Genomic DNA, 17,784 nt, shown 5'->3' with positions numbered 1-17,784 from the left:
GCTGAATTTCCAACAACTCGGCCTGAGTGGCAACAGAATTTCTGAGGAAGCTTTCCAAAACTACAGATGATGCTGGTAATTTTGATCTGTAACACCTGGGGTGGCTGGGAGGGATCTGGTAACATGAATGTCGGGAAGCACAATCCTCTGCTACTATGCAATGATGCAAAGTGAAAACAAACTCCACTGTAGAATTTCCAGCAAAATGTAAGTCTCAACACCACTGTGGTAGTGACGTCAGTGTGGTCCAAGCCAGGGCCTCCACCAAGGGGTGCACAACAGCGGTCTGGATGTACAGGCAATGGCCAGGCATGCATAAGTAGGACTAAGTGGGAATGGCAGTGAAGGGTGGAATGAAGCGGTTGCCATGGCACACAGGCTGCCCAATTGAATTGCACAGGATACCTAGCAGAGGTGGCAGGGCATAAGGAAGCTCTCAAGTCCCTGCAGCAAAGCTCAGAATAGAACATGATTATCAGGCAACACCAGTTTTTCACAGTACAGCACTTCCCTGTGTTCACAGCAACCTGACTCCAGGTCTGAGTCTTCCTTTGCTTCCCTTGAGAGCACAGTGTTCTTCTCCTTGGAGGTCCCCTAAGGCTGAAACTTTCTGCAAGAAAGGTCAAGAGGATGAGTAGGTCAGATAGTCCTGTCCGCACCTACTTGGTCCTGCAACCCACCCACCCTCATGACCTCTCTATACCAGCCCTTCTGTCCAGTTCCTGTCACCTTTGATTTTCTTCTGTGACCATTTCTCTTGCATTGTTGTCCTTTCTTCTTGTCTTCCCCATCCACTTGGCCCTTCATCCCCATTCGGAGGAGTGATATGAACTTGTGGAGAAATTACTGCCCGCAGTTTCAGAAGCCCATGTCAAGCTCACTCACTCCCTTTTTGCCCTGCCACTTGTGTCTACGGTGTCCCTTGGCTCACACTTCATATGCATTCTCAGTGCTATCAAGATCCATAGACCCTTAATAATGTGCTCTCCTCTTCGGTCTTGTAAACTGCATTAGAAAGATTCGAGGGTGTGGTATTCTTTACACTGGATGTGTATTTCACAGCTGCCAGGGAGGAGAGAGTGGGAGTCTGGCTCTACACAGCAACTCCCATGCTGATTGCACAGAGGGAGTGAGCAGGAGGAGGCTGAGGGGAAGGTTCTGGGAGGAGGTTTTCTCACATCCTCTGATAGGGCTATAGGGGAGGAAGGATAGGGGAAGGTCACAGCCCGGTAGGTGAACTCTGTGTGGAGGTCAGTCAAGTTTGCCTTGGTCACCAGATAGCGGAGACAGACAGTATCCCCGATCCCTGGGTGAAGATACACAGCCAAACTGTTCATTCCCAAAATTTGTATATACTTCCAGCGAAGGTATTTTTTTAAGAGTCTATATTGTGTCCAGCCATAGACCAAGAGGTATCAGCATTACATTTTTTGAAAAGCGCTATCCCGCTGCCTACCATCTTACATGTCTCCTTGGGGTGGCTGCAATTCTTGCATCCATCAGGTGCCTCTGTTGCTTGCATGGGTTCATGAGTGGCACCCACCAGGTACACACTTTTACTGAGGCGCCTGGCTAGAAGAACCAAGGAGAGTGCTCAGCCCCAGATCAGGGGCCAAAAGACCTGCTCCTTATGTCCTCAGATGGCCAAGTGTGATGATCTCAAGATCTGTCTGTCTGTCTGTCTGTCTCTACAGGGGCCTAGTTAGCCGGATGTGAATGAAGCTGGGAGTCTTTCCGGTCCTTTCTTGGCAAGGCCAGGCTGATGGGGCCTGCTGGGGTGCGAGCATGCAGGTGGGGTGGTGACTCGGGGTTGGGTTGGTGGAGAGAGCGCAAGACTAACGATGTGGGATTCAGTCCCAACCTGTCATTAACCAGGTGTGTGTGCTTGGGCCTGTCACATAATTACGACCTCTTTTCAAGCCTATACCATGGGAAACCAAACTAAATTGGAGGCTTGCAGTTCCCACTGCGATCATCTGAAGAGCTTGTTAAAAATGGTGCTTTGGCTCTGTTCCCAAGGACTGAGAATCAGAGCAGAGTGGGGCCTGCAGGCCTTTGTTTGCAGGCAAGTAGCTCCCTGTGCTTCCTGCCTATGACGGGCAGCCCGCTAGGACACCAGCTTCAGGTTCCCCCAGAGCTCTTCCGCGCAAACATCCCTGGCCCGTCCTGTCTGATGTCCTGGCTATGGACCACTGGACAGCACAGGTGCTGGGCACAGGTGGAGGACTGTGAGGTCATGGTTAGGCAGCAGTGAGGTGCAATGCCATGGGTCGCCGCTGGAGGATCCTTTCCTGGGAAACCTCTGGTCATTCAGTGCCATCAATTAGGGAACTTGTTTGCCCCACCCCAGGCCTCATTCAAAGTCACAGAGTCACTCCAGGTTCCCTTCCCTCCATGGAGCTGACAGAAGAAGAGGTCAGTAGGGCAAAGTTGTCCTCTGGGACAAAAGTCCCCAAACTTTTAGTAGCAGGGACCGGTTTTATGGAAGACAGTTTTTCCCTAGTCAGCAGGGGTGTGTGGGGCGGGTAGTTTGGAGATGATTCAGAGCCATGCAACTTATATCCCTCACACGCGCAGTTTACTGTAGGGTTTGCACCCCTATAAGAATCTACTGCCACAGCAAATCTGACAGGAAATGGAGCTCAGGCAGTAATGCTACGGGTGGGGAGCTGCTGTAAATACAGATGAGGCTTCACTTACTTGGCCTACTGCTCACCTCCTGCTATGTGGCCCAGGTCCTAACGTCCCACAGACTGGTACTGATCCATGGCCCCTGGGCTAGGGAGCGCTGCTCTAGGAAGCCCCAGGAAACATCTTTCTCCACCTCACCCCTGGCCTCTGGTCCCAGTGGCCTCCCAGAATCCTGTTCTTCTTAGACCAGGTCTGGGGCATGAGTCTGTGTCTATGCGTCTGCAACAGTCCTGGGTGGGAGCTCCAGACCTGGCAACACAGAGCCAAGATCAAAGCCCGGAGCCTGCAGCCTGACATGCTGGGCTGGAAATCGGAGCACCCAGCCCACTGTAGGGGAACACAGTGCTCCCATTGTGTCAGCCACCCCTGTGCCTTAGCCTGAGAGGAGAACTACAAAGCACACAGGGAGGAGGCTACCTTCTCTCTGGGGACCACAGTTGTCTGCTGGTGTAGAATTTGAACAATCCTGAAAATTTCTGGAACTGAGCTGAACCCACAAGACTCTAGGAAGCAAGAGTCCATATCTTGCAAATTCTAAGGTGCATATAAGTCAGCAGAGGACCACCCAGTCTGCACTTTGGAGATCCACCATAGGTTCTGGTCTGAGAGGAGCACACAGCACAGGGTGCAGTCCAGTGATTTAAAATGTGGCAAAGTAGCAGGCATCCGGATTTGAACCAGGGACCTTCTTATCTGTAGTCAAATGTTCCATCCCTGAGCTATAACCCCATGTAGCAGAGCCCCTCATTTGCACCTTTCCATTCATGGCACCATACCTAGGCTTGCTACGTATTTATAATCCACTGTTCTCTGCGTGTTCCCAAAGCTGGCAAGCTTTTCCACTGAAGTGCGCCCTCTCCCTCTCCCCTCCCCTGCCTTAACTACACCTACCTAGCCCTTTACCTCTTGAAGCGTGATGAGGGCACCCACCTGCCATCACACCTGGAAAAGACACCAGTCTCCAGTGTTTTGATCAAGTGCACACGGTGATCAGGACAAGACCTGCTGGTCCTAGGGCTTTCATGAAGCCCACACACGGTCCCAGGGAGAGGCCCCTCCATACATCAAGGCCGCACAAGAGTGCTCATTGTTCACTCCATCTTTCATTCACTTGCCAAACAGGGAACTTTGTAGGTACCAGGCCCTTTCATCTTATTGAGGCCGTAGAGATAGGTAAAACACTGTCCTCACTCCTCAGAGCCCTAGTTCAAATAGAGACAAACCCACTGTGACTATTAATCCTAATATGTCAACTCCATTGGATTGAGAAAGACCAGGCACATTTGTAGAGCATGCCCCTCGGTATGTCTGGGTGGGTCAAGGAGGTGTCACCTTGGGTATTGCATCTCCTCCTCACCTGCTCCTCTCTGGCACCCTTCCCTTCTTCTGCTTCCAAGCCACCGTGAATTAAGCATCTTTGCTCACTATGCACTTTTACCATGATGTCTCTGCCTTGGAGCTAGCCAACTACTGTGAGCCAAAAATAAATACGCCCTCCTTTAAATTACAGGTGTCAGACATTTTGTTCCAGTGACTGGTGCAGACAATCGGTACCCTAAGTGGGGCCATTGCTATGACTGTGCCCGACCATGTGGTTTTAAAGGCTTTTAGAACTGGACTGAGGGGAGTGCTCAGAAAAGTTTAGAGAAGTGGATGGGAGAAGCTCTAGGATGCTCTAAGCAGAGCCTGATAGGTGATTCTGGTCAGAGCAAAAAGGACGAGAATGCTAGTAGACATGCAGATAGTAAAGGCAAGGCTATGGAGGTCTCCACTGAGAACAAGAGCCTCACTGGCAATTGGACTAGAGGCCATGTGGGTTATGCTGTGGCAGGGTCTATGTCCTGAGATTTTGCAAGAGACTGAGATTAAGAGTGGTGGGCTAATTGATGGTGCTCTTTGAACTGATGCAAATGTAGGGACTGAAAGCTGTCACAGTTTTTTATTGGAGAAGGATAAAGTCACACTTGGCATAAATCTCAAGTCAATGGATTCTTTCTGTACTACACCAAGAAATCCCTGGTATCTCAAGTTATTTAGAAATGGCCACCAGTGAATCCAGGCTTGACTCAGCCAACTGAACAGACAGGTTTATCTTAGCTTCTCCAACTATGGTACTTTAAATAGCATCTTAATGGAGTACACTCGTGACAATAAACTCAGACTTATTTAAGCTTATACTCTTCTTCCAATATAAAATACATCAAGGGTCCCTATCCACACTTATACTATAGAGTTGGAAGATATAAATTAGCCTATTGAAAGGATATGGGTGTTTGTCTGCACCTCCCAGCAACTGGTACTAGAATCATCTGAGATCTGTCTCTAGCTGTGGTTCTCAGACAGTAGGGTGGGATGATATGCCCTTGCATTCCAAGGTGTTTTTGGCTTACAGACTGAAAACGCTGGGGAGGCCCCTGACATGAAAATTGGTAGCCCTCAGACTTCTTCAGGTGACCTAGGGAGACCCAACATATACAAAGCCCTTCCCAGACCTTTTTATGGTCCAGTGAAGTTTATATTTGTAATACCAGGGAAAAGTTCCTGGAATTCCAATAAGTAATTCCAATCTACCACTTCCAGTGCAATCCACAGCAAGAATAAAGACACTAAGGTATATTTGTAGATGTGCGAGCCAAGAGGGTCCTGAGTCCAGTTAGAAAGATGACTAACCAGAACAAAGGCCTTCACCCAGGGCCAAACCCAGGTTTTATTAATTTGTGAAGAGAGGAGTAGCTCAAGGATGAGTGACTGAGAGAAAGGTGGGAAGTGTGTGAGTGCTGTGAGCTGGGCTAGGTAGGAGGCCTGATAGCACCTCTGCAATGTGCAGAGAGAGAGACAGATGCAGAAGGAGTAATCTACATATCACAAATTGAGTATCTCATGTGTAGGGGTCAGTGCTTCGGCTTTGATGTGTAATCATGCTCTGAGATGTCAGGGCCTCTTTCTCAAGTCTTAATCCCAACCAACAGCACAGTACCACTTGGCCTAGCTCACTCATACTACTTGGGTGCTATAGGCGGGGCATCACTGACCTCTGACTTTGCTTTAAAGGCTACACATCAGTGCGTCGGCTAGACCCATTTACATTGTTTAAAGCCAATTGAGGGGATTAAGAAATATCCTAGCCAGCTCTGTACATATCAGTGCAGGAAATAGGGCCAGGTTTAGCCAAAATGGAAACAAATGCTCTTGTTTTAAAGAGAGCTGTCCTGCTGGTCCTCCCTACTACACACGGACTCCACCTGGCTGTGACCTTCCCCTGTTCTTCTCCATACCCCTACCCTAGGGTCCTAGAAATCCTGGTAGAAACACATGGAAGCAGGGCAAGTAGCTCAGAACACACCAAGGAAGCCCTTAGACTTGGGTTCATAAAGTGAGCAAGACCCAAGAGAAGCCAGAGCACCAGGACTTTAGTAGCCTGACTAGAGAGCTGGTGGAGTCAGCACAGTGAACACGGGCTGTAGCTCCTGGCCCCACTGTCATTGCCTGAGCTCTTCTACCTCCGGGATGATTCTCACTCTGCTCTGCCTCTCTGTAATTTACACAGCACTCAGAGTCTGTCTTAAGGCCAAGGTGGAGGCATTACCCATGATGATGTATAATATTCTATGTCAACTTGGCATGGCTCGAGCCAAGATGTTTGCCAAACACCAGTGAATATGTTGCCAGGAAGGCGTGTTTCAGAGAAAATTGACATCTAAATCAGCAGATCTGAGTAAATCCCACAGTCCTCCATGAGGTGAATGTGCCAGAGGCAATCAGCTAAGGCTGTAAGAAAAAAGACTGAGGTCACTGAGGAAGAAGAAATTCGGCCTCCAGCCTGTGTTCAGACTCCAACTACCATGTCAGCCATTCCTGGGCCTCCAGGCTATAGTCAGACTTCCTGCTCTCCACTCTCAGCCCCTGCACACAGGGCTTTCAGACTTTGGTCTGCTGTCTCCAACTAAGCTCTTCTTCCTTCTCACTTTCTACCTGGGCTTTGGGGGAGACATCTTCTCTGAGATGGCACACCCCAAGCTGTCCCAAACCATCGCTCAGCATAGCTGCAAGAGGCCAAAGTTGTTTGCGCAACTGAGGCTCAGGAACCAGGATACACTGGTGTTGGTTAAGGGGACCCTGCCTTCTGTCCTTTCTGTGACGGGGTCAGCAATATGACACCAAAAGACCATGCAGACCATGGACACAGAGTGCGGACTGTTGGCCACAGGGACACGAAAAGCAAAAGGCTGGGGAAGAACCGTGGGATAGTGAAGCCCCAAACTCCCTGGGGTTGCCAAAGGATGAGCAAGGCACAGACTGTTTTCATCCTTGTCTGACAAAATATGTATTTCTACATGTGAGCTGAGAAATACATTTCCATTCTAAAGAATACCACACCTTTGAATCTTTCTAATGGTATTGACAACCCCGAGTAAGAGAGCATGGAACATTACTGAGGGTCCCTGGTTCTTGATGGCACTGAGGATGCGTATGAGTGAGTTGGTGGACCCCCTAGGCCCAAGTGACAGGGGAAAAGGGGAGTGAGCGAGACTGACATGGGCTTCTGAAGCTGCAGGCAGTAATTTCTTCACAAGCTCCCAGCGTTCCTCAGAATGGCGATGAAGGGTTCAGGGGTTGGGGACAAAAGAAGAAAACACAGCAATGCAAGAGAAATGGTCACAGAAGAAAACCAAGGGTGACAGAAGCTGGACAGAAGGAGGTCACGAGGGTGGGTGGGTGGCAGGAACATGTGGGAGAGGGCGGGACCAGTTGACCTACTCATCTTCTTGACACTTTCTGCAGAAAGACTCAGCCTCAGGGCACTTCAAAGGGAAAGGACACTGTGCTGTCAAAGCATGCAAAGGTAGTGTAGGTGGGGAGCCTGGGACCTGGAGTCAGGTTACCGTGAACACCAGGGAAGTGCTGTACTGTGAACAACTGGTGTTGCCTAATAATCATGTTCTATTCTGAGCTTTGCTGCAGGGACTTGAAAGCTTCCTTACTCCCTGCCACCTCCACGTAGCAGTGCTGTGCCATCCAATTGGTCATCTGTCTGCCATGGCCACTGCTTCATTCCACCCTTTCCCACATTGTCCCACTTCTGCATTCCTGGTCATTGCCTATACATGCAGCCCACTGCACACTCCTCAGTGGAGGCACTGGCTTGGACATTATAGACATCACTACCACAATGTTGTTGAGACTTACATTGTTCTGGAAATTCTATGATATGGTTTGTTTTTACTTCACATCATTGCATAGTAGCAGGGGATTTTGTTTGACAAAATTCATGTTTCAAGATGCCCCTCCCACCAACTGTTACAAACCAAAATAATCATCATCCTCATCTGTATTTTTGGTAAGTTTCCTCAGAAATTCTATTGCCACTTAAGCTGAGTTGTTGGAACTTCAGCATGTCCTCCCCAACATAAAACTTATAGAGAAGCCTGTTAGGAAGTATGCTTGGAATCTTGTCCCAAAAAGCAAAATATAAATTAAAAAATGAATAAATGAAGGAATAAATAAATGAAAAAGACAAAAGAAAACACACAAAATATACACATACATCATTAAAGAGGAGTACAAAGATAGGCCTACTGACACACACCTATAATCTGAGCACTTGGGGAGGCTGAGGTAGGTGGATCACACATTGGGTGTAGAGTGGAAAACCATATGACTCAGTGAGATCTTGTGTCAAAATAAAAAGCAAAAAAATGCCTAGAGATGAAACTGAGCACAAAGGTCCTAGGTTCAATCACCTCTACTACAGAAAACAATGGACAAACTCACCCCCGCCAAACCATGTATTGTGTCTTGTATAGTTGATGTCACCAGAGAAAGGTGCCACACCGTGGAACCAGAGTGCCTGGAGACAAGACTCCTCTAGGTTTGGCAAAAAAGTGGGTCACCAGTAGGGGGCACCCGGATTTGAACCGGGGACCTCTTGATCTGCAGTCAAATGCTCTACCCCTGAGCTATGCCCCCACCTGCCCGACTAGGTGTGTGTCATAAGCCCTGTAAACCTGTGTGACCGCACCTGCCTGTGGCCGTCCTGCACTTGCAGAGCTCTGCCACCATCGGGTGCGCCCTTCCTCCCGGGCCCCTCTCGGGACCTCCGAAGCCCCATCTGACATCTCTTCTGGAGACTGGCGGCCCCCGGCCTCAGCCACTGGCTCAAGGTGCTGGCGTTGCATGCGTGGAGGTGTGCAACAAGAACGCCCTCCACACTCACATCCCAGAGGCCTCCACAACCCAGAGGGAGATGCTCAGCAGACCCTGTGGAGGCCAGGGATGAGGTGGGATGAGCAGTGTAGAGGGTTGGGCCAAAGCAGAGGTGCAGGCACCTGGATGGAGGCTTCTGTCCTTGCACCCAAGAAAGGGTGCTGACATGGGAGGGACAGAGATGTGTGTCCTTGGGGCACCGCACGGGGCAGCAATTGCAACCCATGACCAGTAGGAATGGAAAAGCCATCCGCTGAAAGGCTTGGGCCACTCACCGACTGCCTGATCTGCAGTGCCATGCTCAGACCCACTCCCACACCCTGTTCCCTGTGCAGACTTTGGGCACGAGCAGGTCTGGCCGTGTGGCCTCACCCAAGGATCGGGGAGGCCTTTTGTCTCCTCTTGGCTGGCGATCCAGGGGGCCCTGATGGACCTCGACATGGTCCACCTGGCTGTGACCATGCCCTCACCTTCCTCCCTAGGGCCCTATCCGAGGATGGGAGGAATCCCGCTGGCCCCGCAAGACCTGCAGCTCAGCCTCCTCCAGCTAGGTCCCTTTGTGGCATTGGCGTTGGCACGGCTGAGTGGAGCCGCACTCGGCTCTCTCTTCGCAGAGGAGTGGAGGCCTCAGCCCCTCTGTCCTCCCTGCTCTCCACGTCGCTCTCTGCCCCTGCACGCAGGGCTCCGGGGCCTCAGTCTGCTGTCTTTGTCTCAGCTCTTCTCCTTTCTCCCTTACGACCGTGGGCTTGGAGGGAGATATCTTCCCGCAGAAGGCTTGCCCCAAGCGGTGCCAAACAATCCGTTCAGCATAGTCGCCCGAGCCCTGAGCTGTTGGCACAGCTGGGACTCAGGACTCTGGACGCCCTTTTGTGGTGGAAGGGGACCCTGCCTGGTATCCTTTCTGTGGTGGGGCCAGCAACATGAGGCAGGCCACAAAGCCACTCAGCAAGGAGGACGCAGGGAGTGGGCCTTCAGCCACAGGGACATGAGAAAAAGAGAGGGCGTGTAAGGTCGGGGGCACGGTGAACCCCCAAACTCCCTGGGATTGCCAGTGGGTGGTCAGGTCACAGGCTGTTTTCTTCCTTGTCTGACGGAGTACCTATTCCTCCCTGTGTGCTGAGAAGTCCATTTCCACGCTGAAGGACACCACACCCAGGAATCTTTCTAATGGCATCACAGGCCTGAGCAGGACAGCATGGATCGTCCTGGAGGGTCCCCGGTTCTGGATGGCACTGAGGATGCACATGATGAATGAGTGAGGGCACCTCGTGGGCACAAGTGACAGGGGAGCAGAAGTGAGCGAGCCTGAGACGGACTGCCTAACCAGCAGGCAGTGGTTTCTGCACAAGCCCCCAGCATTCCTCAGAATGGGGATGAAGGCTCAAGCGGCTCGGGACAAGAGCAGAGAGGACGGCAACTGAAGAGAAATGTTCAGAGAAAAATCTCTCGTGGGCGAGCAAAGCCGCACAGTAGGACCGGTGTTGTGCAGTCCTACGGGGGGTTGGTTGCGGGTTGGTGGGACCTTGTAGGAGAGGATGGGACGACCTGATGGACTCATGGTTTTCTGGCTTCTTGCAGAAAGTTGCAGCCTTCAGGCACCTCCCAGGGTAAGGGAAGTCTTCCCTCACAGCATTCTCAGAGACCGAAAGGGAATGGAGCTAGGCAGCCTTGCACCTGGGCTCAGGTTGCCAGGAACCCTGGGGAGGTGCCGGCCTCACAACAACTCATGTGACCCACACATAATGTGCCAGTCTGGGATTTGTGCAGGGACTGGAGACCTTCCTCTGGACCGCCGCTTCCCCAAGTGGTGCTGGGCCGTGTTGTTGGCCAGCTGTCCCCATGCTCCTTGCTTCGTTCCACCCTCACCTACATTTCCCGCGTGGTCCCACCCAGAACGCCTGGCCCCGGCCTGTGCCTCCAGCTCAAGTCTCAGTGGCCCTAGCTGGGGCCCTGGGCTTAGAAATCACTGGTGTTACTACCACAATTTCTGTGAGGTGGACTTTGTCCTGGACATTGTACCGTAGGTTTTGTATTCAGTTCACATCATTGCACCCTAGCAGGGGACTCTTCTGCCCAACATGTATGTTTCAAGCTGTCTCCCCCATCCACCTGTCAGAAATCCAAATTACCAGCATCCTCAGCTGCATTTTTGGCAGGGTTCCTAAGAAATTCTACTTCCCCTAGGTGAATCTCTTGGGACTTCAGCACGCCCTCCGCAGCGCAAACCTTAGGAAGGCTTCCCTTAGGCGCTGGTCTTCCAATCCTGTCTTTCAAAGCTCAATAGAAGGACGTAAATGAAGAAATAAATGTAGAAATCAATAAACAGAAAAGCGGAAGAGAATACACAAACAAATACAAGCACCCACATCCCGAAAGAGAAGTTCATAGCTTCGCCGAGTGAAACACACCTATGATCTGAGCCCGTGGCGAGTCTGACAGAGCTGCATCCCAAGTTGTGTGCCCGGTGGGCATCTCCGTTTGTGGCCTCGCCGGGTGAAACACACCTATAATCTGAGCCCGTGGCGAGTCTGACAAAGCTGCATCCCAAGTTGTGTGCCCGGTGGGCAACTCCGTGCCTCAGCGAGACCACATGAGAAAAAAGAAGTGAAAGAGGACTAGACAGGAAAGCAACTGCGGACGTCCTAGGCCCAATGCGGTACAAGCCAGGCACAAACCAAGCATGCCAGATACACGCCTTGGGCCGTGGAGAGCTGAGGTCCCCAGAGAAAGGTGCCACACCGTGGAGGCAGAGTGCCTGGAGACAAGACCCTTGTAGGTTTGGCAATAAAGTGGGTCACCAGTAGGGGGCACCCGGATTTGAACCGGGGACCTCTTGATCTGCAGTCAAATGCTCTACCCCTGAGCTATGCCCCCACCTGCCGACTAGGTGTGTGTCATAGGCACTGTAAACCTGTGTGACCGCACCTGCCCGTGGCCGTCCAGCACTTGCAGAGCTCTGCCGTCATCGGGTGCGCCCCTCCTTCTGGGCCCCTCTCGGGACCTCCGCAGCCCCATCTGCCCTCTGGACACCGGCAGCCCCCAGCACCAGGCCCTGGCTCAAGGGGCTGGCCTTGAACGCGTGCAGGTGTGCAGCAAGAGCGCCCTCCACACTCACCTCCCGGAGCCCTCCACACTCCAGGAGGGAGCTGCTCAGCAGACCCTGTGGAGGCCAGGAAGCGGGTGGGATGGGCTTCAGTTAGGGGCGGTGTCGGGGGTTGGGCCAAAGCAGAGGTGCAGGCACCTGGACTGAGGCTTCTGTTCTTGCACCCAAGGACGGGTGCTGACGTGGGAGGGACAGAGATGTTTGTCTCTGGGGCACCGCATGGGGCAGCGATTGCAACCTGTGACCAGTAGGAATGGAAGAGCCAGCTGCTGAAAGGCTTGGGCCACTCACCGACTGCCTGATCTGCAGTGCCATGCTCCGACCCACTCCCACACCCTCTTCCCTGTTCAGACTTTGGGCACGAGCAGGTCTGGCTGCATGGCCACACCCAGGGATCGGGGACACCTTGTGTCTCCTATTAGCTGGGGATCTCGGGGGCCCTGACGGACCTTGACAGGGTCCACCTGGCTGTGACCATGCCCCCTGCTTCCTCCCCAAGAGCCCTATCCCGGGACGGGAGGAATCCCACCAGTCCCCACAAGACCTGCTGCTCAGCCCCCTCCAGCTCAGTCCCGTTGTGCCATTGGCATGGGCACAGTTGCATGGAGCCCCACTCAGGCTCTCTCTTCGCCAAGGGGAGGCCTCACCTTCTCCGTCCTCCCTGCTCTCCACCTCACTCTCTGCCCCGGCAAGCAGGGCTCCGGGGTTCTCAGTCTGCTGTCTTCCTCTCAGCTCTTCTCCCTTATGACTGTGGGCTTGCAGTGAGATATCTTCCCACAGAGGGCACACTCCAAGCTGCACCAAACAGTCAGCCCAGCATAGCCGCCCGAGCCCCAAGCTGTTGGCACAGCTGGGACTCAAGACTCTGGACGCCCTGTGGTCATTGGAGGGAACCCTGACTGGTGTCCTTTCTGTGGTGGGGCCAGCAACACGACGCCAGAAGGTGACGCAGCAAGGAGGTCGCAGGGAGTGGGCCTTCGGCCACAGGGACATGAGAAAGAGAGGGCGTATAAGGTCGGGGGCACGGTGAAAACCCAAACTCCCTGGGATTTCCAAAGGATGATCAGGTCACAGGCTGTTTTCTTCCTTGTCCGACAGATTACCTCTTCCTCCCTGGGTGCTGAGAAGTCCACCTCCACGCTGAAGGACACCACACCCGGGAATCTTTCTAATGGCATCGCAGGCCTGAGCAGGACAGCATGGAACGTCCTGGAGGGTCCCCGGTTCTGGATGGCACTGAGGATGCACATGATGAGTGAGCGAGGGCAGCTCGTGGGCACAAGTGACAGGGGAGCAGAAGTGAGCGAGCTTGACCCAGACTGCCAAAGCAGCAGGCAGTGGTTTCTGCACAAGCCCCCAGCATTCCTCAGAATGAGGATGAAGGGTCAAGCGGCTCTGGATGAGAGAAGAGAGGATGGCAACCAAAGGGAAACGTTCAGAGAAAAATCTCTCGAGGGCGAGAGAAGCTGGACAGTAGAACCGGTGTTGTGAGGTCCTGTGGGGGGTTGGCTGCGGGTTGGAGAGACCTTGTAGGAGAGGACGGGACGACCTGATGTACTCGTGGTTTTCTGGCTTCTTGCAGAAAGTTGCAGCCTTCAGGCGCCTACCAGGGGAAGGGAAGGCTTCCCTCACAGCATTCTCAGAGAGCCAAAGGGAATGGAGCTAGGCAGCCTCGCACCTGGGCTCAGGTTGCCAGGAGCGCTGTGGAAGTGCTGGCCTCACAACAACTCATGTGACCCAAGTATAATGTGCCACTCTGGGATTTGTGCAGGGACTGGAGACCTTCCTCTGCACCGCCGCCTCCCCGAGTGGTGCTGGGCCGTGCTGTTGGCCAGCTGCCTCCGATGCTCCTTGCTTTGTTCCACCCTTACCTATGTTTCCCACGTGGTTCCACTCTGCGCTCCTGGCCACTGCCTGTGCCTCCAGCTCAAGACTCAGCAGCCCTAGCTGGAGCCCTGGGCTTAGAAATCACTGGTGTCACTAGCACACTTTTGGTGAAGCAGACTTTGTCCTGGACATGGTACTGCAGGTTTTGTATTCAGTTCACGGCACTGCACCCTAGCAGGGGACTGTTTTTCCCAACACGTATGTTTCAAGCTGTCTCACCATCCCACTGTCAGACATCCCAATTGCCAGCGTCCTCAGCTGCATTTTTGGCAGGGTTCCTAAGAAATTCTACTTCCGCTAGGCATAGCTGTTGGGACTGCAGCACGCCCTCTGCAGCGAAAACCTCATGAAGGCTTCAATTAGGAGGTGGTCTTCCAAACCTGTCTTTAAAAGCTCAGTATGAATAAGTAAATAAATAAATTTATAAATGAATAAATAGAAAGGAGGGAAGAAAAGACAAAGAGAAAAACAGCCACACACATCCCAAAAGAGAAGTTCATAGCTTCGCCAGGTGAAACACACCTATGATGTGAGCCCGAGGGGAGTCTGACAAAACTGCATCCTGAGTTGTGTACCCGTTGGACCACTTCCTGACTCAGCGAGACCACATGTGAACAAAGAAGTGAAAGAGGGCTAGGGAGGAAAGCCAGTTCTTACGTCCTAGGCTCAATGGACTGCAGTTCACCAGAAATGAGCCAAGCATGCGGGACACACGCCTTAATCCGTGGAGAGCTGAGGTCCCCAGAGAAAGGTGCCAAGGCATGAAGGCAGAGCGCCTGCAGACAAAACCCTTGTAGGTTTGGCAATAAAGTGAATCACCAGTAGGGGGCACCCGGATTTGAACCAGGGACCTCTTGATCTGCAGTCAAATGCTCTACCCATGAGCTATGCCCCCACCTGCCCAACCAGGTATGTGTCATAAGCCCTGTAAACCTGTGTGACCGCACCTGCCTGTGGCCATCCTGCACTTGCAGAGCTCTGCTGTTATCAGGGGCACCCTTCCTCCCGGGCCCCTCTCGGGACCTCCGCAGCCCCATCTGCCCCCTCTTCTGGAGACCGACGGCTCCTGGCCCCAGGGCCCAGCCCCTGGCTCAAGCTGCTAGCATTCCAAGCGTGGAGGTGTGCAGCGAGAATGCCCTCCACACTCACCGCCCGGAGCCCTCCACACTCACCGCCCGGAGCCCTCCACAATCCAAGAGGGAGCTGCTCAGCAGACCCTGTGGAGGCCAGGACCGGGGTGGGATGGGCAGTGTGGAGGGTTGGGCCAATGCAGCGGTGCAGGGACCTGGACCGAGGCTTCTGTCCAAGGACGGGCGCTGAGGTGGGAGGGACAGTGATGTGTGTCCCTGGGGCACCACACGGGGCAGCGATTGCAACCTGTGACCAGTAGGAATGGAAGAGCCAGCAGCTGAGAGGCTTGGGCCGCTCACAGACTGCCTGATCTGCAGTGCCATGCTGCGACCCACTTCCACACCCTCTTCCCTGTGCAGACTTTGGGCACGAGCAGTTCTGGCTGTGTGGCCACACCCGAGGATCAGGAAAAAGACAAAAGGCCTTTTGTCTCCTCTTAGCCGGGAATCTCGGGGGCCTTGATGGACCTTGACACAGTCCACCTGGTTTTGACCATGCTCCCTCCTTCCTCCCCAAGAGCCCTAGCCCAGGATGGGAGGAATCCCACCGGCCCTCGCAAGACCTGCAGCTCAGCCTCCTCCAGCTCAGTCCCCTTGTGCCATTGGCCTGGGCACGACTGCGTGGAGCCGCACTCGGGCTCTCTCTTTGCCAAGGAGGGGAGGCCTCAGCCCCTCCGTCCTCCCTGCTCTCCACCTCCCTCTCTGCCCCGGCATGCAGGGCTCTGGGATTCTCGGTCCGCTGTGTTCGTCTCAGCTCTTCTCCCTTCTCACTTGTGACCGTGGGCTTTGAGGGAGATATCTTTCCCCAAAGGACACCCCAAGCTGTGCCAAACAGTCCACTCAGCATAGCTGCCCAAGCCCTGCGGTGTTGGCACTGTTAGGAACAGGACTCTGGATGCCCTGTTCTGGTTGAAGGAGACCCGGCCTCTTGTCCCTTCTGTGGTGAAGCCAGCAACATGACGCAGGCCACAAAGCCACGCAGGCAGGAGGACACAGGTAGTGGGCCTTTGGCCACAGGGATATGAGAAAGAGAGGGCGTGTAAGGTGGGGGGCACGGTGAAGCCGCAAATTCCCAGGGATTGCCAAAGGATGATCAGGTCACAGGATGTTTTCTTCCTCGTCTGACAGGTTACCTGTTCCTCGCTGTGTGCTGAGAAGTACACTTCCACGCTCGAAATACCACACCCGGGAATCTTTCTAACAGCATCGCAGGCCTGAGCAGGACAGCGGGGAACATCATAGAGGGTCCCTGGTTTTTGATGGCACTGAGGATGCATATGATGAGCGAGTGAGGGCACCTCGTGGGCACAAGTGACGGGAACTGAAGTGAGCGAGCCTGACACGGAATGCCGAAGCGGCAGGCAGTATTTTCTGCACAAGCTTCCAGCATTCCTAAGAATGGGGATGAAGGGCCAGGTGGCCGGGACAAGACAAGAGAGGACAGCGACTGCAGAGAAATGTTCAGAGAGAGATAGCGCGGGCGAGAGAAACTGGACAGTAGGACCGGTGCTGGGAGGCCCTGCGGGTGGCTGGTTGCAGGTTGGCGGGACCCTGTAGGAGAGGACGGGACGACCTGATGGACTCATGGCTTTCTGGCTTCTTGCAGAAAGTTTCAGCCTCAGGGTGCTTCCGAGAGGAAGGGAGGGCTTCCCTCGAAGCTTTCTCGGAGAGCCAAAGAGAATGGAGCTAGGCAGCCTCACACCTGAGCTCAGGTTGCCAGGAACCCTGGGGAGGTGCCGGCTCCACAACAACTCGTGGGACCCAAGCAGAATGTGCCACTCTGGGATTTGTACAGGGACTGGAGACCTTCCTCTGGCCTGCCGCCTCCCCGAGTGGTGCTGGGCCGTGCTGTTGGCCAGCTGTCTCCCATGCTCCCTGCTTCCTTCCGCCCTTACCTACCCTTCCCACATTGTCCCCCTCTGCGCTCCCGGCCACGGCCTGTGACTCCAGCTTAAGACTCAGCCGCCCTCGCTGGAGCCCTGGGCTTAGAAATCACCGGTGTCACCACCACAATTTCGGTGAGGCGGACTTCGTCCTGGACGTTGTACCGTAGGTGTTGTATTCAGTTCACGTCATGGCACCCTAGCAGGGGACTGTTCTTCCCAACATGCGTGTTTCAAGCTGTTTCCCCACCCACGTGTCAGATATCCAAATTGCCAACATCCTCAGCTGCATTTTTGGCAGGGTTCCTAAGCAATTCTACTTCCACTAGGCGTAGCTGTTGGGACTGCAGCACGCCCTCTGCAGCGAAAACCTTAGGAAGGCTTCCCTTAGGAGCTGGTCTTCCAATCCTGTCTTTCAAAGCTCAGTCTAAGGAAGTAAATAAAGAAATACATGTATAAATCAATAAATACAAAAGAGGGAAGAAAAGACACAGAAAATCAAACACAGGCACACACATCCCGGAAGAGAAGTTCATAGCTTCGTCGAGTGAAACACACCTATAATCTGAGCACCTGGCTAGTCTGACAAAGCTGCATCCCAAGTTGTATGCCCAGTGCGCAACTCGGACCTCAGTAGACCACATGTGAAAAAAGAAGTGAAAGACGGCTAGAGAGGAAAGCGAGTTCTGACGTCCTAGGTTCAGTGGACTGCGGTACAGGCCAGAAATGAACCAAGCATGAGGGACTTGGACTGTGGAGAGCTGAGGTCTCCAGGGAAAGGCGGCACAGCACGGAGGCAGAGTGCCTGGAGACAAGACAGTGGTAGGTTTGGCAATAAAGTGGGTCACCAGTAGGGGGCACCCGGATTTGAACCGGGGACCTCTTG

At 53.3% G+C, this 17,784-nt stretch overlaps 3 non-coding genes across 3 annotated transcripts; all 3 read right to left on the bottom strand.

Moving 5' to 3' along the window:
• Positions 1 to 8,586: 8,586 nt before the first annotated feature.
• Trnac-gca lies at positions 8,587 to 8,658 on the bottom strand. Its single transcript has one exon. It is a non-coding gene; the product is annotated as a tRNA-Cys (tRNA).
• A 3,039-nt stretch (positions 8,659 to 11,697) lies between these two features.
• On the bottom strand, positions 11,698 to 11,769 carry Trnac-gca. Its single transcript has one exon. It is a non-coding gene; the product is annotated as a tRNA-Cys (tRNA).
• A 2,939-nt stretch (positions 11,770 to 14,708) lies between these two features.
• On the bottom strand, positions 14,709 to 14,780 carry Trnac-gca. The gene has a single exon. It is a non-coding gene; the product is annotated as a tRNA-Cys (tRNA).
• Positions 14,781 to 17,784: the final 3,004 nt, after the last annotated feature.

Source organism: Chinchilla lanigera, unplaced genomic scaffold, assembly GCF_000276665.1.
Source record: "Chinchilla lanigera isolate Chin_1 unplaced genomic scaffold, ChiLan1.0 scaffold00090, whole genome shotgun sequence".
NCBI classification, from domain to species: Eukaryota; Metazoa; Chordata; class Mammalia; order Rodentia; family Chinchillidae; genus Chinchilla; species Chinchilla lanigera.
The sequence above is the reverse complement of the archived record's forward strand: the minus strand, read 5'-3'. Positions and strand labels throughout refer to the sequence as shown.